The following is a 22,497-nucleotide window of genomic DNA, read 5'->3' as shown; positions in this document are numbered from 1 at the left end:
GCACCTCCACCCGCCCCTTCACACTCACCAGCAGCCTGGAGACGCCCTCCTTGCTCTAGATGATCTTCTCTCAAATAGTTCCTGTGGCTGTTGCCTGTATCCCATCCCTTTCCGGGTGTCCCTCTCCCAGTGCATCATTGTCTGGACAGAATCATAAAATGCTTAATACCACAAATGGCAGAAAACAAGTAAAATACAAAAAAAAAGGAACAAAGAACAATGGTACCAGATACAAAAAGTAACAAGTATGATAGGTATGATCTACTCTGTCAATAAATGATTCAAATGCCAGTGGTCTAAATACACCAATTAAAAGAGAGAGATTTGTCAGACGGGTTCGAAAAACAAGACCCACCCAACTAGATACAAGACATCTCCCTTAAATATGAAAATACACATGGATTAAAGTGATGGAGAAGGATATACCATGTTAATACTAGTCAAAAGACAGTTTGAGTAGCTATATTAATTTCAGGCAGAGCAGACTTCAGAGCAAGGAAAATTACCAAGTACAAAGAAGGTCAATACACAATGATAAAGGGGCCAGTTTGCCAAGAAGACATTATAATTGATAATGTGATGTGCCTACTAACAAAGCATCAAAATTCTTGAGCCAAAAGCCGATAGGACTGCAAGGAGAAAGGGATGAATCCACTATCACAACCAGAGATTTCTTTTTTTTATTTATTCATTTTTTATATGCTCATTTATTTTGGGATCATCAATATACAATTACATGAGCAACATTGTGTTTACTAGATTCCCCCCATTAGCAAGTCCCCACCACATATCACATTACAGTCACTGTCCATCAGCGTAGTAAGATGCCATAGAATCACTACTTGTCTTCTCTGGGCTCTACTGCATTATATGTTCTATTCATAATGCCCCTTTCTACCCCTTCTCCCTCCCTTCCCACCCATCCTCCCCTGTCCCTTTCCCTTTGATAACTGTGCCTCCTTTCTTAGATTCTGTGAGTCTGCTTCTGTTTTGTTTCTTCATTTTTTTCCTTGTTCTTATGTTCCACAGATGAGTGAAATCATTTGGTACTTGTCTTTCTCTGCCTGGCTTATTTCACTGAGCTCCGTCCATGTTGTTGCAAATGGTAGGATTTGTTTTCTTCTTATGGCTGAATAATACTCCATTGTGTATATGTACCACATCTTCTTTATCCATTCAGCTACTGATAAACACTTAGGTTGTTTCCATTTCTTGGCTATTGTAAATAGTGCTGCAATAAACATAGGGGTGCACATGTCTTTTTGAAACTGGGCTCCTGCATTCTTAGGGTCAATTCCTAGGAGTGGAATTCCTGGGTCAAATGGTATTTCTATTTTGAGTTTTTGGAACCTCCATACTGCTTTCCACAATGGTTGAACTGATTGACATTCCCACCCCTTTCTCCACATCCTCACCAATATTTGTTGTTATTTGTCTTTTGATGTTAGCCATCCTAACTGGTATGAGGTGATATCTCATTGTGGTTTTAATGTGCATTTCTCTGATAATTTGCAATGTGGAGCATCTTTTCATGTGCCTGTTGGCCATCTGAATTTCTTCTTTGAAGAAGTGTCTGTTCAGATCCTCTGCCCATTTTTCAATTGGATTACTTGCTTTTTGTTTGTTGAGGTATGTGAGCTCTTTATATATTTTGGATGTTAACCCATTGTCGGATCTGTCATTTACAAATATATTCTCCCATAGTGTAGGATGCCTTTTTGTTCTGCTGATGGTGTCCTTTGCTGTACAGAAGCTGTTTAGCATCATGTTGTCCCATTGGTTCATTTTTAATTTTGTTCCCCTTGCCCAAGGAGATGCATTCAGGAAAAAGTTGCTCGTGTTTATATTCAAGAGATTTTTGCCTATGTTGTCCTCTAAGAGTTTTACGGTTTCATGACTTACATTCAGGTCTTTGATCCATTTTGAGTTTACTTTTGTGTATGGGGTTAGACAAGAATCCAGTTTCATTCTCTTGCACGTAACTGTCCAGTTTTGCCAACACCGGCTGTTGAAGAGGCTGTCATTTCCCCATTGTATGTCCATGGCTCCTTTATCGTATATTAATTACCATATATGGTTGGGTTTATATCTGGGCTCTAGTCTATTCCATTAGTCTATGGATCTGTTCTTGTGGCAGTACCAAATTGTCTTGTGGCTTTGTAGTATAGCTTGAAGTTGGGCTAGTTGTACCTACTTCTGATTGTTTGCCTTTGGGAATATTGCAGTCCTTGGTGAATTAGATAAGTACTAAAATTATTAAAACTGGAGATCCCAATTTGTTATTGTGTCTATATTCATTCAGTTCATGTATTCCATATTTACTGACTGCCTCTACTATGCTAGGTATAGTGGTAAATAACATGGAAATGGTGTCTTCCCTCATGAAGCCTGATTTTAACAATTTATCGATTATCTTCAATAGAAAAACCATAGTGATAAAATAGGTTAGATTAATATTTGAGGAATTTACTGCAAAGATTGATTTTTTAAAACTTTTTCTCCTTTATAAAAATTTTAGTGGCAACATCAGTAAAATATGACAGATTAAATACATATACCATTGCTTGCTTACTAACCCTCACTACAAGTAAAAGTAAAGGAGTGAAATAGGCATGCATTCAGAGGGGAGAGAAGAAAATTGCAACCCGAGTTTGGAGATGGGCAGCAGAAATACTAGTTGTAACTGATGAAGCATCTCTGATCACAGCTGAATCCTAAGCCAGAGTAGTAAAGTGGGAAGTCTGAAAGTGGGCTGATTTGTACCTCTGGCCCCCAGAAAGGCTCAGGGACCAAGGCACAAATATCCTTCACAATAGGAGTGCAAGGGATACAGGACCCAGGCTGGAAATCTTTCTAAGAAACAGGTGAGCCCCACAGCCCATGTCTCCCTGTTCACTTGGACAACTGTGCCCTTCTTACCCTAGTGCAGACCGAAGAGGCTGAACAGAAAGCCTGTGGCTTGGGGGACAGCGGGCACAGCTGAGGGTGATGACACCACATGGGAACTAGTGGGTGACATGAAAACTGACTCACTGTGCTGGGAACTTCTCTGGCCTCTTCTGCCACTTCCCTCTGAGAACAGGGGCATCCTAGACAGGAATTTGAAGGATTCCTATCTGAGAAACTGAACAAAAAGCCTGCAGATGTTGTCATTTGGGGGTGTTGCCAGTGAATTGGCCCAGCCAGTCTTCCATACAGCGATGCCTGTGACTTGACAAGCCCAGCTTATGCCATAGAGGCATGTTTTATCTCAATATATTTTAATATAACTAGTTTCCTCTGTCTGTATTCAATATAATTAGTTTCCCCTGTCATACTGTGTATTTAAAAATACTCTTAGAACGGGTCTGTCAGCTTCAACAGACTGCCAAAGGGTCCTTGGCATGTAAGGGACCCCCTGCAGAGAGACTTGGTGATCACCTTTTCCTCTGTCCTTGGAACCATCTGGACATTTGCTCATTCACTCCCTAAGCATTTGTTGACAGTCTTCTATGTGCTTGATATTAGGCTAGGTTCTGGGAACACAACAATGAAAATAATCACATAGTGAATTCTTTATTTTTGGGCATGTGTAGCTGGTCATTTGGCAGACTTTGGCCCTGGGCAACTTCTAATTTGGTTATAAACCAAAACAAAAATAAACAAAAGTCAAACATGGATCTGAGTTGTTTGGAGTTAGTCAGAAATGCTGTTCTTCTAAGCCAGCTAGGTCACTCCTCACAAGAGACCTGTGTTTTCTAATAGCCATCGCTACTCTTCAACGGAGTGTATGGAGTTTTCAGTGGGTGCTGTGATTTTTGGGTTTTTTTGCAGGCAATGAGGGACATTTTATTTTTTGGTTACACCATTGACTGAGTTGCCCTGAAGCAGTACATGTAGGGAAGAAGATTAAAACAACGACAACAACAACAAAGCAAAAAGCTTCAGTAGTTTCAGAAGGGCAACTGGTGGAGAGAATATCCTTAGCTGGAGAGAAAGGAACATCTCTTGAAATAGCTTTAAACTCTGAGTCCTTGATGTACATAGCTCAGGGGTCTTAGCGACAGAAGACATATAGGAAAAGGTGGAAAGCAAGGTTCTAAAATATACAACTTTGTTCTTGGCATGAAACAATGGCAAATTCTGAAGAACTTAATAAGGAAACTAAATTAATTTTTATATACAGAGAGCAAATTTCATACAGGAAATACGAAATATTTTACTAACTTTAATTCTGGTGAGATATTGGGGAGATAAGAATTGTATTCACTAGGTTTACAAAAAGATATACCTAGCTTGAGATGATCATTTACTTTTTTTTTTTAGTATCATTAATCTACACTCACATGAGCAACATTATGGTTACTAGACTCCCCCCAATCATCAAGTCCCCACCCATACTCCATCAGAGCAGTAAGATGCTATAGAATCTCTATTTGTCTTCTCTGTATGGTACAGCCCTCCCTGTGCCCCCCCCCCCCATATTATGTCTGCTAATCGCAATGCCCCTTTTCCCCCCTTGTCCCTCCCTTCCTACCCACCCTCCCCAGTCCCTTTCCCTTTCATAACTGTTAGCCCATTCTTGGGTTCTGTGAGTCTGCTGCTGTTTTGTTCCTTCAGTTTTTTTCTTTGTTCTAATACTCCACATATGAGTGAAATCATTTGATACTTACCTTTTTCTGCCTGGCTCATTTCACTGAGCATAATACCTTCTAGCTCCATCCATGTTGTTGCAAATGGTAGGATTTATTTTCTTCTTATGGCTGAATGATATTCCATTGTGTATATGTACCACATCTTCTTTATCCATTTTCTGATAGACACTTAGGTTGCTTCCATTTCCTGGCTACTGTAAATAGTGCTGTGATAAACATAGGGGTGCATATGTCTTTTTCAAACTGGGCTGCTGTATTCTTAGGGTAAATTCCTACGAGTGGAATTCCTGGGTCAAATGGTATTTCTATTTTGAGCTTTTTGAGGAACCTCCATACTGCTTTCCACAATGGTTGAACTAGCTTACATTCCCACCAGCAGTGTAGGAGGATTCCCCTTTCTCCACATCCTCACCAGCATTTGTTGTTGTTTGTCCATTGGATGTTGGCCATCCTTACTGGTGTAAGGTGATAGCTTATTGTGGTTTTAATGTGCATTTATTGCTCTGATGATTAGTGATGTGGAGCATCTTTTCATGTGCCTCTTGGCCATCTGAATTTCTTCTTTGGAGAACTGTCTGTTCAGCTCCTCTGTCCATTTTTTAATTGGATTACTTCCTTTTTGTTTGTTGAGGTGTGTGAGCTCTTTATATATTTTGGATATCAACCCTTTATCGATTATGTCATTTATGAATATATTCCCCCACTCTGGAGGATGTCTTTTTGTTCTATTGATGTTGTCCTTTGCTGTACAGAAGCTTTTCAGCTTTATATAGTCCCACTTGTTCATTTTTGCTTTTGTTTCCCTGGCCTAGGGAGGTATGTTCATGAAGAAGTTGCTCATATTTATGTCCAAGAGATTTTTGCCTATGTTTTTTTCTAAGAGTTTTACAGTTTCATGACTTACATTCAGGTCTTTGATCCATTTTTAATTTACTTTTGTGTATGGGGTTAGACAATGATCCAGTTTCATTCTCTTACATGTAGCTGTCCAGTTGTGCCAACACCAGCTGTTGAAGAGGCTGTCATTTCCCCATTGTACATCCATGGCTCCTTTAGCATATATTAATTGACCATATATGGGTTAATCTCTGGACTCTCTATTCTGTTCCACTGGTCTGTGGTTCTGTTCTTGTGCCGGTACCAAATTGTCTTGATTACTGTGGCTTTGTAGTAGAGCTTAAAGTTGGGAAGTGAGATCCCCCTGCTTTATTCTTCCTCCTCAGGATTGCTTTGGCTATTCAGGGTCTTTTGTGGTTCCATATGTATTTTTAGAACTTTTTGTGGCAGTTCGTTGAAGAGTTCGTTGAAGAATGCTGTTTTTATTTTGATAGGGATTGTGTTGAATCTGTAGATTGCTTTAGGCAGGATGGCCATTTTGACAATGTTCTTCCTAGCCAAGAGCATGGGATGAGCTTCTATTTGTTAATGTCCTTTTTAACTTCTTTTAAGGGTGTCTTGTAGTTTTCAGGGTATAGGTCTTTCACTTCTTTGGTTAGGTTTATTCCTAGGTATTTTTTTATTTTTCATGCAGCTGTGAATGGAATTATTTTCCTGTTTTCTCTTTCTGCTAGTTCATCGTTAGTGTATAGGAAGGCAACAGATTTCTGTGTATTCATTTTCTATCCTGCAACTTTGCTAATTCAGATATTCTAGTAGTTTTGGAGTGGATTCTTTAGGGTTTTTTATGTACAATATCATGTCCTCTCCGAATAGTGACAGTTTGACTTCTTCTTTACCCATCTGGATGCCTTGTATTTTTTTGTTTTGTCTGATTGCCGTGGTTAGGACCTCCAGAACTATGTTGAACCAGGCATCCCTGTCTTGTTCCGGGGCTTTTATTTTTGAGACCAATGGCTGCCCGTCCCGGACTGATTGTCCTCGCGGCCAATGAGCGCGGGGCGCCGCGGAGCAGCCGGCTACTGGACCCGCGCGCAGAGCACGTAAGTCCGGCGGCTGCGTAGTAGCTGCAGGCGCCGCCGCCGCCGTATTCAACAGTCAATAGCGTCCCGAGCGCCACCGAGAGAAGCAGTTCCCGCCGCCCTGTTTGTGCTTCGGTCCGCCGGCCCGGCAAGGAGGGCCCCGCGCCGTGCTCGGCGGCACCGACCTCGCCCCTATCCTTGGATCGCCTCTTCGCGCCCGCTGGGCTCCCGGCGCCGCACTCGCCCCTTCTCGGCTCTCCCGCGAGGGCGGAGGGCGGCGATCGGCCCGGACTTGGAGCGCTGGCCCGGCCGCTCTTCAGAGACCTCGGCCTAGAAGCGGCTCCCGTTGCCGCGGAACTGTGGTGGAGGGTCCAGAGCGGGCCCCGCTTCAGGGGTGAAGGCGACAGCGACGGCTCTGCAGGCCGGAAGGTACGTGGCCGCGGGGCGCGGCGGACGGAGCGCGGCGACCCCTGCCTCCGCCTGAGGGCGCGGGGGAGCGCGACGTGGGCGCGGCCGTGCGAGTGGCTCGGCGGGCAGCGCGTGGCCCGCGGGGCCCCGCCGGGGGACGGGAGTCCACGCGCTCCGCCGGAGGGGCTGCCCGGGAAGGGAGGGAGCGGAGCGGGTGCGCCCGGAGCGGACGTCCGAGCGGCCGGCGAAGTTCGCCGGGGCTGGGTTCGAGGTCCCGGCCCGGGTGGTGAGCGCGGCTTTTCTCCGCCCCGCGGCTCGCGTCCGCCCGGCCCGGGGCCGCGCCGCTGACCTGCTCCGGCCGCCTGGGACGGGGCCGCAGACGGGGAGGCCGGTGGGCGTTGTGCCGTGTGTGGGTTTATTTCGGCGGGGGCCTCGAGGGCGAGGGCCGGGCCGCGGCGGGGCGGCGGGGGAGAGGCCGCCTGGAGGCAGCGCCTTTTAAAAAACATTTTTTCATGGGTACCTCTCGTATTTTTTATTTGGGAATGAAGTTTCTTTACTTTGATCTGGGAACTGACAGAGCATATTCTTGTATTTAGAAATTCACATCTTTCTGTCTTTTCGGTTTGTAATCTGCAGCTGAGTAATTCATAACTAGCCACAGAGATTCTGAGACAGGGACCGTGCGTGTAGTCAGAGTAGGGTGGGGGCCTCTGGTAAAAGACCCCTACCAAAACTCCCTATTAAACACTTCAGCAAAGTCAGTCACATTAATTCTCTAAAGTAGAATATCAAAGTGGGAGTATAAGCATTCTTCAGTGAAGATTAGTTAAAACTAAAAAACCAGGAGTAACCAGGCCGGGAATGTTTGAACCTCCCCCAGATAAGAACATACCTCAGCATAGCCCATGTCTGCATTGTGTCAATTGAATGAGGCTATTGTAAAATTTACTTTAGTCTAAAAGGCCCAGTTTATCTTTAACTTTGCCCAGATGCTGCTCTTCCTCCTCCAGCTCCTAATCAAGCCTGGGCAATTAATACGGCAATAAGCCCATCCCCAAACAATATAGTAAAAGGCAGAAAGGATCCCGCCTTAAAGATAAGATTGCATTTTAACACCAAGGACGTTAAGTAAGATTCTTAACTTACTCTTTAGCAAACAGACAAGACCTCAGCCCACCTTGGGAGAACCGTCCAGAGAGGTGGAGGAGGAGGGGGAGAGGGGTAGGTGGGGTGGGGGCTGAGCAGCGTTCAGAGGGGTCACGCGACCAGGGTTTGGAAGGCTGGGTGCTGTCTTTACAGGTGCCTCCTGCTAGGGCAGCCCGTGTGTGTGTCAGTCCCTCAGTCCCAGGACTGAGTCACCTCCTGTGTGCAACACCAGTTTTCAAACTGGAGTCTTTATTTTGTAAAAGAATCCCCTACAGGATCCCTGAGAATGGCGAGCTCCTCCCACCCCATTCCCCTCAGTAAGGGTTAAATAAGGTTGACAGGTTGTACACCCAAACACCCCGACTTAGAGCACCCACTGTACGCCCGTGAGAAGCCCCAGGAGGATGAAGTTCGCAGTTATGTAAGGCATTGGGAGCATGGGGGCAGTGTACGCGTGGGTGTCGGCCCTCAGGTGTCTGAGCCCTGCTGGATTCCCGACAGGCTGTGTGGCCTTAGCTCAGTCCCTTTTCTTCTTTGACTTAGTGATTAAGTTGGACTAGATGGTCCCTGCAGCCCCTGCCTGCCCTGACTCTTTCAGAAGTGTGTTTGATAGAAATTTCACAGAAGTGGTGAGGGCTTGCAGAAATTGGAATTGACATGAGGAAAGAGTTCAGTCTTCCTTGGGGCCCATGGTCTAGAAAAGGCCTAGACAGATCAAAGGGCATGTGTCTGTAAAGAAATGGGAGGCAGATCTAAGGCTGGGAATCAGCGCCCACCTCTGAGAGCCAGACAGATAGCAGGTGTGAATGTACTTGTGAGTGGTTGAGTGCTGTGCCAACATTACTGAAGCATTGTTGCTGTTGTGAAAGCCCCTCCCCCTCCCTACAATAATTTTACACCTTTCTTCCATCTGCCTCTCTGCTGTGCTGAGGCCCCCAGGAAGGAAACACGCACTGACCGGGGATGTGGAAGCTACAGGAGGGCTGGTGACACGTGTGAGCACATGAGCAGGTTTTGGCATAAGCTCCCCTGCACTCCTAGTACAGGCAAAGCCAGGCGGCAGGAGTTCTGTAGGGAACCCCTGGCTTCCAGTCCAATATGATGGAGACAACCTCTCCACCCACCCCATCCCAACAAAATACTGCAGACACCTCCTCCTCTCAGGGCCTGGAAGGCAGGCAGGAAATGGATGGGGCTTCTGGTTGGCTCTTTGGGCACTCAGACTGTGATCTGTAGAGCAGTTCTCACCTGTTAACTGACTCCTGGTCAATTTTGCAAAGTGCATACACGCTCCCTAGGGAAGAAAAACAGGAAGAGGAAGGAGGCACCTCGAATGCCCCTCAGGCCTGCGTTCCCACCTCCCGCATCATGCATCCAAGGCAAAGAGCGCTGCCCCCAAGTGCATCACCTCCCTGAAAGTTTTCAAATATCACCCTGTCTGGTCCCCAGTATAAAAATCCATACCTAACCTTCCCAGACTTGTGGAAACAATGTCCTCCTTAGACAAACCAAGGGTGACAATAACCGAACTTTAAAAGCGTGGTAACTGACACCTCACTTCAGGAGGCTGCCTCCAGAGCATTCTTAGGAATCTGGACTTCCCAGGAATCTGTTGGTACTCAGAATGTTCTAGGGCTCTTACCATCTCCCCTGCTGCTGCAGGCTTTCCTAGCATTCTTCCTTCACAGCTCTTGTCATGATGTGCCGTAACTCTTAACAGTTAGTTATTGGGCTGTGTGTTTGGTGTCCACCTGCCTGCCTGCCTGCAAGCTTCTGGAAGGCCGGGAGTGGATCTGTGTGGTCGCTCCTCTGGCCACATAGTAGAAGCTCACTAACAGCCGTTGGTTCAGTTAGTTAATTAGTAATGTGAAACTCACCTTATGGTTCCCCCCAAATTAATTAATTGCAATGTTTTTTAAAAAAGAATCTACTAAATCCTCACATCAGGACAGTTCTTTGTGACTTGCAATGGCCTTCTTAAAATTTGAATGAAGTGGTCATGTGGCTGAGGCACACAAGACCAAGTTATCTATCTAGATCATAAGTTGTCTCCCTGATAAATTACAGCAAACATCTTATAAATTAAAGCAAACACGAGTATATATGAATTAGAGTGCAAGATGCATATGTGTTTTTAAGATAAAACATGAGACTTCAAAAATCATTCCAGTAGACCTTTCTTGTCACACCCCTGTCCCCAGGTGGCTGTGTGCACTCTCTCCTGTTAGACTGTTGTCACGGAAGGAAGACTTAAGAAACACAGGTCTCATTGCAGCCCCATAACTACTGTGCAGGAAGTAGGACTGTCATGTCCTGGATACTGGGGAAGAAACTACGTTTCAGTATTAATAATATAACTGAAAATCATCAGGCTCTTACTGTGCACAAGGCACTACCCTCAGCTTTTTACATGGCCTTTCTTAGAACACAGGAGCAGACAGGGGCTATGAGCATGTATTATCATTAATCCCCACCTTGTAGAAAAAGCAGGCTTGGCAGGTTTATTAATCGTCTAGAGCTGCCATCACAAAATACCAGAGACTGGGTGGTTCAAACAACAGATTTATCTTCTCACTGTTCAGGAGGCTAGAAGGCCAAGATCAAAGTGCCATTCAGGTTGATTGTCAGTGAGGCCTGCCTCTCTTCTGGGCTTGTAAGTGGCTGCCTTCTCCCTATGTCTTCACATGACCTCTTCTCTGTGCCTGTATGGAGAGATAGATCTCTAATTTATCTTCCTCTTCTTAGAAAGGCATCAGTTATATTGGATGAGGCTTTATGCTTATAACCTCATTTAACCTAAGGACCTCCCTTTAGGCCCAAACTCCAGTTATAGTCACATTGGGGGTTAAGGCTTCAACTTATGAATTGGGGGGGATACAGTCCAGCCCATAGCAATGGGGTTGGGTTGCTGACATAAACTTGTACAGTCATTCACCATCTGTGAGGCAGAACTGACCATGAACCCAAGTCCTGATCTAATCTTGCTGCTGACTGTTTCCATGGTGGCAGGTGACCTGTCCAAGCCCGAGGGCAGGCCCTGTATGCCAAGTCTTCCTGCTCCAGATCCACTGTGCCTCAGCTGCACTGTTCAGATCCCCAGGAACAATCACAGCATAGAAGCTCAGCATCAAAGTCAACTGACTCAAGAATGAGAACAAACCTGGGAAGCAGGATTTCTCTTCTAATAGGATATGTGTCTCCCCACGAGTAAAGCAGGGTCCATATGATGCAGTAACAGACCCAGAAACCACTGTAATGAAATTCCTTCGTAGGATTTCACGATTCCTGAATATCACACAAAGAGAATCAGCCTTTGGTGAAGGTAACACTTTCACTTATAGTAATGACTATAGACCACCTTCTACAAGACAAGTTGATCAACTCTCTATCCTCATATGAGGATAAAATGTGGATATTAATAATACCTAGTTTTGGGGTTATTGTAAATATTCAATGCATGGAAAATAAACTTCAAACAATGCCTAGCATGTGGGACCCACTCAATAAATGATGGCTATTGTAATAATGACACTATCTTTTCATCAGACTCAACACAGTAAAATTGATTTATAGAATTTCACTTGGTTCTTCCACAAGCTGATCTGAACACTTTTTGAGTCCTTACTCTGTTTTAAGTACTGGAGAGACAATTTTGTATACAACTCAGAGCTAGGAATCATATCATATTCTTCTCTGTGTTCCAGAGCTCCCTCATGGTGCCTGGCCCTTGGGAATCCATCTCTGATCTTCAATAACTGGACCACTATACAACTGCCATTTCTGAGTGACTGATAAAATACTAATACATATGCCAACATGTCCATTTTCTCCTTATTCTGTTTATTTGTGCCTATTGATTGTGGTTGTGTCTTCACAATTTTGCTTTTGTGAAGTTTTTGGTCTACTCAAGCTGTCCTCTCTTTACAGTCTTTGATCTAAATCTTCTCTGCTTTTTAATATGCCTCCTTAATGTCCAGGTTTGTGTCTGATCTGCCTGGCTCATGTGAAGTAACTCATTTCTCCAAAGTTCCTTTCCTTCCACTTCACAACTAGTTCTTTTTTAAGTAGCTGAATTCAGCCCAAGATGGGATTTTCTTTTTGCCGTCTGTATTGTTTGGGAGATCGTATTATCTACTGGGAAACTCAAGAAATAATCTGAAGCTCTGCTATTTAAGTACATGAGATTTTTACTGCTCAGGAGATGGTAGAAGAAACTATTCTGTCTTGCCTCTATTAGACCAGCTTTGAGATCCATGTTAGGAAAGCCACATCTTCCCTTTCCACAGTGTTCCAGGGCCAGGAACCTGTAACCTGTAGCTTCTCCTATGATGAGCTCCTGTCCAGTGACTCACCACCCAACCTCTGTCCCCAAGGCTATGAATCCCCACTCAGATACACCTCTCCCCAGACATCCCCAGTTCGCTCTCTACTGCCGCTGTTGGGTACTGACTCTCAGAAAGGAATTCTTACTGATATTCATCTTTTCCATCCAGATGTGTTCCCTGAGGTCACCTCTGCCAGCCTGAAGGCTCAGTAGGGCTGATGGTTCAGGAAATGGACAAACTTGGTTTGAGTTTCAACTGCACTTTCTGGTTGTGTGAAGCTGTATGAATTGAGTAAATTAACTTAATTTCTCTGAACTTCAGTTTCATTTCATTTGAATGCCATGTGGAAAGGTGATACATGTAGGCTTACACTTAGGAAACATTCAGTAGTAATAGATGTTGTATTTATCAAATACGGTTATTTGAGTTTTGGCCATTCTCTGTGATAGCCATCACAGAGTCATATGGGGCCATGAGATTTACCCCTACTCTCTCCTGTAGAGGCTTCCAGGCTGCTTCACTGGCCGTGCTTCCATTTCCTTATCTCTTCAGTCTCCACAGCATTTGGCTCCTCTTTTTCAGTCAAGGTTTTTCCTGCCTCTCCCTCAAATATCAGTTTCAAACCTGCCTTTCTCACCTGGGTGAGCGCCCTGCCAAACAAGTTCCTCCCTCCTCACCCTCTGCCAGGAGCCTGTGATCATTCCATTCTGATCTTTGATCAGGAAAACAATCCTGTTTTTGGATACTATCAATTTCTCATACCCTTCTTACTCTTCCAAAGAAACTTATACAACTGAACAAAAAAGTAAAGCCCCCACCACACACCCACTGCCCCTAAGCATTTTCCTCCTTTCTTTCCTGGCCACTCTTCTCAAGCACATGATCGGTGCTTTCAGGCTCTTGTCCCTTCCCGCATGCCCCCCGCCCGTCTCATTCCCAGTCACATGGTCTGCAGAAGCCCACCTTCAGGGTCACAGTGGCTCCATTCTGTCTGATTTTTTGCCTCTTCCGGGCCCCATCTCTTGGACCTCTTTGTAGTTCTGTGCTCTGCTGACCTCCTCCTCCTTTCTAGACATATTCTAATTTGCGGGGCTAGAGAAAGCATGGATTTGGGAATCAAGTCAGTGCAGGGTAGACGACCTCTGCTCCATCCCCCCAGGAAGCCTTTCTGCCCCTCCTTGGCCCCCAGCCCCACTGTTACAGATGGTCATAGCCGCCGGGCTTCTCCTGCCCTAAGACAAGTCACCCAGCCGAGTCTTGTCCCCTCTGTCTGTAAAGCAGGAGGAATGACACCCAGAGATGGGAGACGGGAATGAGGTAGCGTTTGCCTGGTGCCCAGTGCCTGGCGTCTCGTAGATATTTACTGTTATTTCCCATCGTCCCCCCGCCCCCGGCTCACTTGCTTTTTCTTCTTTGATGGTTCTTGCCCCTCTCCTCACCACCACAGCCCTCTTTCTACACTCACTCCTATAGTAAGTATATCAAGCCCTCTGTAAGGGTAACTGCCAATGTCCATCTTCAGGGTGAGTTGGGCTCCACTCCTGCACTGCCTCCTGCTGGGGTACGTTTCCATTTGGAGGTCAACTCAACCTCCGAGTGACTGAATTTTGAACTCATCTTATTCACCACTAAATCAGATCATCACCCTTCCTGTTTCCCTTTTTCTGCTAACAGCAACCATGTGAGGAGCTATGGTAGGAAATGGGGCTGTTTGTGAACAAGAGTGAATTTAAAAGGGGGACATGGGATCAGTCCTGTAGAAGAGGTAATAGAAAAACTCTCCAGAAGGCTGCACAAGAGGTTAAACAGAGGCCAATTTGGGCTTGATCTAGGCAAAGCATACGAATGAAAAGAGCTATTCAATAATAGAAGTGTAGTTCCCAAGGATATAATGAAGCAGAAGTTGAATGTCTGCACATAGGGAAGCCACAGAATTGCTCCTTTGGGGACCACAATAATATAAACATGAAGAACAACTGTCGCTTAATATTCAAGAGGTTTCCATAGGCATGACTTATGCAAACTACAGAAACCAGGACTTCTAGGAGTGTATATTTCAACCAAAGCATTTATCTTTTATTTAAACGTACACTCATAAATCATAACTTTTAATGGGCCTTAGGAATTGTCTGTGCTTAAGGATAGAATTGGGAAAGAAGAGGTCCTGATGCAGTTAAAGCCAGTAACTTAAAAGTATAGATCTGATCATACCACCTCCCCCTTAAATCCTTTTGGTTACGCTAGACATCAAATTCTGGGCATATTTGGCAAAATCCTTAAGCTACAGCACTTGTTGCTGAGAATAAAGCAAGTTAATGTCGTGTATTGTACTAAGACAGTTTGAAAGCAGCCACAGGCAGAAAAGACCATCATGTTTGGAACCACCCAGAGCAGTGCCTGAGTCCCTGCCACTTCCTGTGTCCTTAGCCAGATCCGTCACCACTTTGAACCTTAGTTTCCTCATCTTAGAACGGAGAGTTAAAGACTTACCTGGTCTGGGTTGTGAGGAGGATCAAAGGAGCTAATGAATCCCAGGACTGGGCACAGAGCCTGATGCTTTAGTAGGCAAGCCGTTCATTCTATTCATTCATTCATTCATTCATTCCATAAATAATGAGTACTTGCTATGTGCTAGTTACCATTTTGGGCACTGGGGATATACCAGTGAACAAAACAGAACTGATAAACATCCCCTCCTTAGGAAGCACACATTCCAGTGGGGAAGGGGCAGGGAGACAGATAAATCAAATCGAATTAGATTTACAGGATGTGAGATAGTGGTTAGTGGAGCAAAGGAATAAAGAGGGGAGGAGAGACAGTGCTTTGGGAGTGTGGTGGTGTGGGGGTACAGGACTACTGGTTTAAATAGGGTGGCCAGGTAGGGCCTCACTAGGAGGGCAGCATCTGAGGAAGTAACACCTTAGGTGATGGAGAAGTGTGTTCCAGGGAGGGGGCCTCAAGGGCAGAGGCCTGATGAGGGCAGAGGGGTGGCAGGGCCAGATCACGTGGGGCCTCAAAGGTCATGGTCAAGTCTTTGGCTCTTCTGTGAGTGAGGTGGGAGCCATGGGAGGGTTCTGAGCAGAGGAAGCACTCAGTCCCCATGCTGCTGCCTGCCGTGGGCCTCCCCCTCAGCAACCTTTGGTTCCTACGGGAAGGGAGTCTGGCAGCTTCTCCCCACGAGGGCTCTAAATAGCGGACACTCTCAGAGCGTGCTGCTCCAGCCTGACTCCTCGGAGATAAGCAGGTTTAGACAGTTTTGCCAAGAGGTGAACAAGGAAGAAAAGGGCAAATGCCAAGCTGAAAACAGAACCCAGAAATGCCTTCTCAGCCTCAAACCTCCCCATGGTCACCACTTTAATCACTTCATCTCAGAAAAACAAAATGAGTGGCAGCTTTATGCCAGGCCCTGATGAGTTCCAGCAAGAGTGTCATCACACAAGTTAAGGGGGGGGGGGTGGGAAATCTTAAAACGATTTCTGGATGTACCTTATAGTCTTCCCTCAAGACTAGGTCCCAGCTGCCCTCTTTCCCCAGAATGTCACCCTCCAGCCTCCCAATGGCGAGATTCGTTGCCCTTTGAGAAGCTGTATTACTTTATTTGGACCCTGCCTGTAGCTTGGCTGGGTGACCTTGAGCCTGTCACTTGACCCGTCAGAGCCTGTGTTTCCACGTGGGTACCATAGGGTTAGTAATCCTCTTCCTCTAGGGTGGCTGTGAGGATGCAATGGGTTGATAATAGGTAAACCTTGGTACATGCAAATACTGGCGTTCACTTCCTTCCACTGACTCGCCGTAACCCCAGGCAAGGCAGGCCAAGTCCTGGATGTCACCTGGCTGGGAGGAGGACCTGGCTAGAAGTGACACACCTGAACTCAGGCCTCCCCCATCCTTCAGTAACAGAAGCAGGCATCTTGGAGGCCCAAGCCAGCCCTGACAGCCAGCCGCTCCCTTCTGAGGCAGTGTCTGCTTCTCTTTGCCTTTGCCCATCTGTTAATCTTCTTACAGGAGCTCAGTTAGTGAGCTCACTGAGAGCAACTAGGCCCCAAATGGTAGTTTGTCCTTTAAGGGATCATTGCCCTTCTGATTAGGTATGATTATGAGACCCTTTAGTAACCTCTTGGTGATGGGTAGGTGGGGAAATGGTGCCTGGAACAAAGAATATTTCTAGGGCAAAGTTTGGTTACAAAATGCATTTACATCATTGAGTGGGAGTTAAGTTCTTGCATTTGCAAATAGCTGATATTCCCTAAGGCATTGTTGCCAGCTCTGGGGCTTCTCCTCCTGGGGGCAGGCTGGGCTCCTGGACCACTCTCTGGTCTCACTAAGGCCTCTGGAGCCTTCCCAAAGAGGGTAGAGTTAATGGTGGACTGGGGGGCTGCCCACTGGCCTGAAGGGGCTTCTTTGGAAACAGCCTGAGAGTCTGCAGGGCTGAGAAGGTGGCACTGTTGTTTAGAATGGCTTCTAGACATTCCTGGACTGCTACAGACTCCTGGGAGTCATACTGCCCCCAGTGAGACCTTGGTGACCCTCCATTCTGGCCTACCCAGGGCAGCTGTCCTGCTCTTACTCTGTCCTGTTGTCCTCTGAAGGACGTCTTTGTGGCAGACCATATGGTCTGATTTTTGGAATCGCAAGATTCACTTATTTGACAATAGCATATTGATGGGCTAAGCTTTGGGGCTCTTGGTTGCTATAGTGAGAACAGAAGGACTGTGAATTTGTGGTTGTACACAGTGGGGCCGGGACTGCCCAGCTTGTCCCCTGGCCTCCTGTTTGGAGGAATTCCAGGCTCTTGGTGTCATCCCTAGGGGGACTGTGTGGGGCCCTGCCCTCCTGGGCTGAGTGGCTGATGTATTGCTATTTGGGCTGACTGAATGCCTGTGACCTTCTCTCCCCATGTCTTTTGTGCACTGCGAGGTGGACCCTTGTTGAGCGGCCTTTCCCAGGGGCGTTCTGGGCCTCCTATGTTCTGCTGGCCACTCCTGTCCTGCTCTCCTCACATATGGGTGGCTCAGCCGCTTTGCTGTGCGGCCTGCTCCCTGAGACCTGCCCTTGCTGGCCCTCGCAGGATCCAGCCTAACAGGAAGCACTGTTTTCTGTCAGGGCAGCTGGGTGTCGGGGGACCCTCCAGCTCAGTAAGGTGACAGTGCTGGTGGTGCCAAGCCAGGGGTCTACAGTAAATACCACTCCCTTCCTGTTGTCCACTGGGCCAAGGGAGTCCGCTCTTGGGCTTGGAGGCCTCTGAAAGTGGGTCCCTCAGTCCCTTCACAGCTGCCCACATCCTATGGTAGCCTCCACCCCTTCCCCACCACCCACACCACTTGTGTCCAGGCTCCCTTCTGCCTGGAGTCTCACTTGGAGAAATTCCTTAAGCCCGGCTCAGACCTCACTTCCTTCTGACACCCTTCTGAGTCTCCTGGTGGCCTGTCCACACCACCAGGCCAGGACTTGTTGAGACTTCTCTCCCTGTAGATCGTACTTTCTGAGGGCAGGGACTGAACCGGGGTTTGGAGTCTTCAAGAGATGCTTGCTGACTCGTGTGGGTGTCTGTTTGCCTTTTCTGAGAGGAGCTGGCTTCCTGAGAGAGCTGTTCCCACGCCTTCTGAGGTGGCTTGATGACATCCCCCCGCCCTGTCGGAGCCACGTCCTGCCTTGCTGAGCTCTGGGGACGGGCCAAACCAACTCCAAGCCAACGGCGTTTAAGTTACCTTTCCTTTTCGTTGACTAGGTTTTCGTAGGGGAAGCGAAGTGTGTGTGTGTCCAGAATACTTGTCTATTCCGCCAGCTCAGTGTGAGTACTGTCCTCTGTTCCCGTATTTTACCCTCCCACCCTGTCCTTCCAGCTTCTCCATGTGTATAGACATGGTGAGGAGGCTTTGGCATGAAGCCTGGACTCCAGCTACCAAGATTTTCCCAGAATATTGTTTCTGCTAAGTTAGTTTGAGCTCCTAAATTTTTGTTATATGCTCTATTTTTTAATTTTGGTATCATTAATCTACAATTAGATGAGGAACATTGTTTACTAGACTACCCGCATCACCAAGTCCCCCCACATACCCCATTACAGTCACTGTCCATCGGCATCGTAAGATACTATAGAATCACTACTTGTCTTCTGTGTTGTACAGCCCTCCCTGTGCCCCACCCACATTATGTCTGCTAATAGTAATGCCCCCCCCTTTTTTTCCCTTATCCCTCCCTTCCCACCCGTCCTCCCCAGTCCCTTTCCCTTTGGTAACTGGTAGTCCATTCTTGGGTTCTGTGAGTACCATCTTTTATTTTACATGGATGCTGTGCAGAAACAGGTGTGTGGGATTGATGCGCGCGCACTCTGCCGTTGGTGGCAGTGCCCGAGGGGGCCAGGTCAGCCCGCAACCGACGCCGGGCACGCTTGTCCACCGGCCAGCACCGCCCACTTCCGGTGCCTGCAGCGCCTGATCGCCCCGCCGGCGCCGCCTACTTCCGGTGCCCGCCAGGTGTTTTTTTAACTGCGCAGTTACCCGCCGCAGAGAAGGAAGCTTCCTGCCTGAGCCCCGCACCCCCCTCCGCTGTATCGCATGTGCCTCCCGCTCACACCGTCCCCGCTGGCTGCTGATGTCGCGGTCGCCCGCCAAAGCCCTGCGCCGCCGGCCGGAGCCCTCCAACAGCAGCCACCTCCCGCCGGCTCCAGGGGCCCACCTCGCCAGGGACCCTGCGCCCTCTTCTTCACGCAGGCCTGTCCTCGCAGCAGCAGCTCACCTCACCGTAAGCAGCCACCCCCAGGGGGCAGGCCGCGTCGTCTTGGGGAGGGATCGGGCGGAGGAGTCTGCTGCGGGGAGCTGCGGGCTGGGGGGCCTCGGCGGCGGGTCTGTGTTTGGGGGCGGAGTCCAGCCTGCCGTCTGCGGGTGCGCCGTGAGAGGCGGCAGAGGCAGTGGCGGGCGGCGGGGAGCGCAGTCTGCAGTGGGCGGCAGCGTGTATGGGCTGCGCTCCATGGTGGGCCGTGGCGTCCGCAGTGGCGGGAGGCGCGGGTGTCTGCCCGAGGCGGACCTCCGAGGCTTCCGTCGGCAGGTGCACAGCCAGAGGCGAGGGCAAGGCGGTGGCAGCGGTGGCGTTCGCAGTGGGAGGGCAGCCTCCATGGCTGGTGATGGCGTCGGTTGAGGGCCGCAACTGGTGGTGGTGAGCGACAGTTGGCAGCGGCTGGCTGTGTCGGTTGGTGTCGGTTGGTGTCGGTTGCGGGGACGGAGGGGCAGCAGCGTAAGGGGCTGGACTCTGCCTGCAGCCGACGCCCAGCATGCTCCCCCCACCAGGCAAAGCCAACGGCCTCCGACGCCCTTGCTTTCCACCAAAGCACAGCCACTTGACCGGAGCCTGCCTCTCTCCTGTCCCTGCCCGCCGCTGCCTCCCACTGACACCTGCCCAAGACGCCGGCCACCACCGCCGCCCTCCAGTGCCTTCTCCCGCTGATGCCGACGTCGCTGCCTTCGCCAATGCTCATGGCCCTCGACTGCCAGATGCCATCTGACTCATACCACCGCCAACAAGGACCCCCTTGCCAGGGACCCCCTTGCCAGGGACCCACCAGCTCCCTTGTTCCCACACAGGCCTCGCCACCTTGCAGCAGCCTCAGGCATAGTAAGTAGCCGCCTCCTTTCCTCCACTGGGAAGCCCAGGGGGTCAGGTGAAATTTTTGTTTTTCCTGTAAGGTCTCCAGGAAACAACTTCATCTCTCTGAAGTCATCTCATGAAAGTTCTACTTGATCCATTTCTGCAAACATCTGTTCCCTACCTCCAGGGTCACATGAGGCAGGTAGGTAATGCCTTTTAGCATCCTTAGCAAGCCACCATTCAGTGCCCTTCCCCATCCCGTAGCGTGACAGACGGCACAGCTGTTCTCTGAGAAACCTCCCTCCTGCTTCGCACGGTGGCTGCACCAACTAGGAGCCGTTGTCCCACCAGCATTCCGTTGTCTTCACATCCTTGCCGACACCTGTCATTTTTTTGTCTCTTGGATTTTGGACATTCTGACTAATGTGACGTGACATCTCATAGGGTTCAGTCTTGCATTTCCCTGATGATGAAAGATATTGAGCATCTTTCTATGTCTTTTGGCCGTCTGTATGCCTCCTTGGCAAAAATGTCTTTGAAGTAGGTGAGGGGTGAGAAAATGAGAATATTTCATATCTTGGTCTAGGCAATGGGTATGTGTGTACATATGTCAGAATTCATTCAGCTTTACGATTTGTGCATTTTATTGTATGTATTTTAGTGTAAAGTTTTTTTCTTATATTGTTAATGTACAATTACTTGAACATTATGGTTACTAGACTCCCCCTATTATCAAGTCTCCCCCCCCACCACGTACCCCATTACAGTCACTGTCCATCAGCATAGTAAGATGCTATAGAATCATGACTTATCTTCTCTGTGTATACTGCCTTTCCCGTGCCCCCCACCCCTGCTACATTATATGTGCTAATTGTATTGCCCCCTTTTCCCCCTTATCCCTCCCTTCCCACCCATCCTCCCCGGTCCTTTTCCCTTTGGTAATGTTAGTCCATTCTTGGGTGAGTCTGCTGCTGTTTTGTTCCTTCAGTGTTATCTTTGTTGTTATGCTCCATAGATGAGTGAAATCATTTGGTATTTGTCTTTCTCCACCTGACTTATTTCACTGAGCATAATATCCTCCAGCTCCATCCATGTTGTTGCAAATGGGAGGGTTTGTTTTCTTCTTATGGCTGAATAATACTCCATTGTGTATATGTACCACCTCTTCTTTATCCATCCGTCTACTGATAGACACTTAGGTTGCTTCCATTTCTTGGCTCTTGTAAATAGTGCTGCGATAAACAGGGGTTCATATGTCTCTTTCAAACTGGGCTCCTGCATTCTTAAGGTAAATTCCTAGGAGTGGAATTCCTGGGTCAAATGGTATTTCTATTTTGAGTTTTTTTTGGAACCTCCATACTGCTTTCCACAATGGTTGAACTGATTGACATTCCCACCAGCAATGACATACAAAGAACTGTTTCAGGACTGTTAATCTGTCAGCCTTCTGGCTCCACCAAGGTTGGAGTCTGTGTGCTCATTGTCAGGAGATGGCATGTCTGGTGGGGCCTAAATTCCTGCAAAACAAGTCAAGGATACATGAGTCAAGAGTCTGTCTGTGGCCTTGAGGGGGAAATCAGAGTCCTGGGCCATTTTAGTTTGCTTTACCTTGGTTTGCAAACTCCCATTTTCTTTAATCTCGATTTATGCATTCTGTTCCCAGATTGTGGGTCATAATTGATGGACCCAGTCTTCTGTATCAGTGAGATGTCTGAGGGCCTTTATCAGACAGGGAATGCCTGTGCAGTTACAAAACATCTTTAGGACTGAAATCACCATAATGCTTAAGAGGCAGAACATTGGCTGCTTTTTCTAAATGAGATGCATTTATGGAAAACAGATTTTCTCAAGTTCCAAGTAGAAAATCTGAAGGTACTTTAATTTTGTGTGTCTCGGTTTCTGAGATGACAGTGAGATGTTTCTAATTTCCTTCCTTTTTTATGTGCTTCTTTCTTGCAATAATGCAAAATTCAAGTTTCTCTTTAGCATGCTCATTCCTTTACTTTTTTGGTCTATTTTGAGCTTCAGAAAAAAATGTACATAAACCTTGCTTTAGCGTTATGTTCCTCTAATATATTTTCTATCTAATATTCTTCATTGGAAGCTAGGCGACAGGCATTCTAATAAGCATGAGGAATTGCATATTGTCCTGGTTTTTCACTAGAGCTGTTTTTTAACCGTTTTCTTATGATTCATATGATCATCTCATCATGATCAGTTGCATTAAATTTGAGAGTCTGTGCCAGTGTGCTTCTGAGTTTAGCACTGTGTCTTTTATGTGTTGCAACTCCTGAGAAAGTTTTCTTAATTAGTTAAGGAATCTAAAATTTTCTGGACTTATTAACATGTGTTTTGTTTTAGTTTCTCATTAACTATTGTATAGAATCTTATTTTACAAGGGTGTCTATTTTGGTGAAGAAATAGCATGCTGTAGGTTTTACTTCTGAATTGTTTCCATGAAGGAAGCCCGACACAGATTTA

At 47.2% G+C, this 22,497-nt stretch overlaps 1 long non-coding RNA gene across 8 annotated transcripts in view; it reads left to right on the top strand.

Moving 5' to 3' along the window:
* Positions 1 to 22,497, top strand: part of LOC140849672 (uncharacterized) — a 78,141-nt gene that overhangs the window by 3,785 nt on the left and 51,859 nt on the right. For 7 of the 8 annotated variants that reach the window (XR_012131843.1, XR_012131841.1, XR_012131839.1 and 4 more), the window contains exons 2-6: positions 1,030 to 6,982; positions 18,161 to 18,223; positions 18,732 to 19,176; positions 19,719 to 20,043; positions 20,115 to 20,218. This is a non-coding gene — a long non-coding RNA (uncharacterized lncRNA). The remainder of the gene's footprint in view (positions 1 to 1,029; positions 6,983 to 18,160; positions 18,224 to 18,731; positions 19,177 to 19,718; positions 20,044 to 20,114; positions 20,219 to 22,497) is intronic. The other variant, XR_012131846.1, reaches the window with a different exon arrangement.

Source organism: Manis javanica, chromosome 5, assembly GCF_040802235.1.
Source record: "Manis javanica isolate MJ-LG chromosome 5, MJ_LKY, whole genome shotgun sequence".
Classification (NCBI taxonomy): domain Eukaryota; kingdom Metazoa; phylum Chordata; class Mammalia; order Pholidota; family Manidae; genus Manis; species Manis javanica.
This window is presented reverse-complemented; position numbering and strand designations above follow the sequence as displayed.